This window comes from Petaurus breviceps, unplaced genomic scaffold (assembly GCF_028583685.1).
Source record: "Petaurus breviceps papuanus isolate PSGF00001 unplaced genomic scaffold, PetGlider_PUasm1.0 569, whole genome shotgun sequence".
Taxonomy (NCBI): domain Eukaryota; kingdom Metazoa; phylum Chordata; class Mammalia; order Diprotodontia; family Petauridae; genus Petaurus; species Petaurus breviceps.
The window spans coordinates 272,849-273,407 of NW_027186385.1; positions in this window are offsets into that span (position 1 = coordinate 272,849).

Below are 559 nucleotides of genomic sequence, written 5' to 3' on the forward strand. Positions count from 1 at the left end.
GTGTGACAATACAAATGACAAATAATAGAGGTGATTATTCTTTCTTAAAGACTCTTTTGAGTTTCATTTCAAAGATCAATAACTGTAACATTTTCTCTTGGCTTCAGTGAAAGAATGTGATGCAACCTTATCTTTTGCAGTGCAATTAAAATTTTTCTATGCATACTCTCAATTAGTTCCCTGAATTCAGAGAAGACTACTTAGTTACATATAGGGAGATATATGAAAGAGCTTTTTTCTAAATTTAATTTTTCATGGGTTTTAAAGAGAGAATGAAGAACAGTCAGTGTTAAATTTGAAAATTTTAAAGCCAACTTGATGATGGATAAAATAGGGAACTTTCAAAAGTATACAAATATCCCCTGGAGTTTTGGAAGTTCTTGCAGCCATGACACAGTCCAAAATGTATTACTTTCCAAAATTTTATCTTCATCCTCTGCAACCACAGTTGGCCACTGATAATTTTTAGAGGTCTTATGACTTTCACAGTCATTTTTATTTACAAAGTTGGTTTTGCATGAATTTTCCTCCTGTGTCTGTTCACTTCATTTTCTATTAG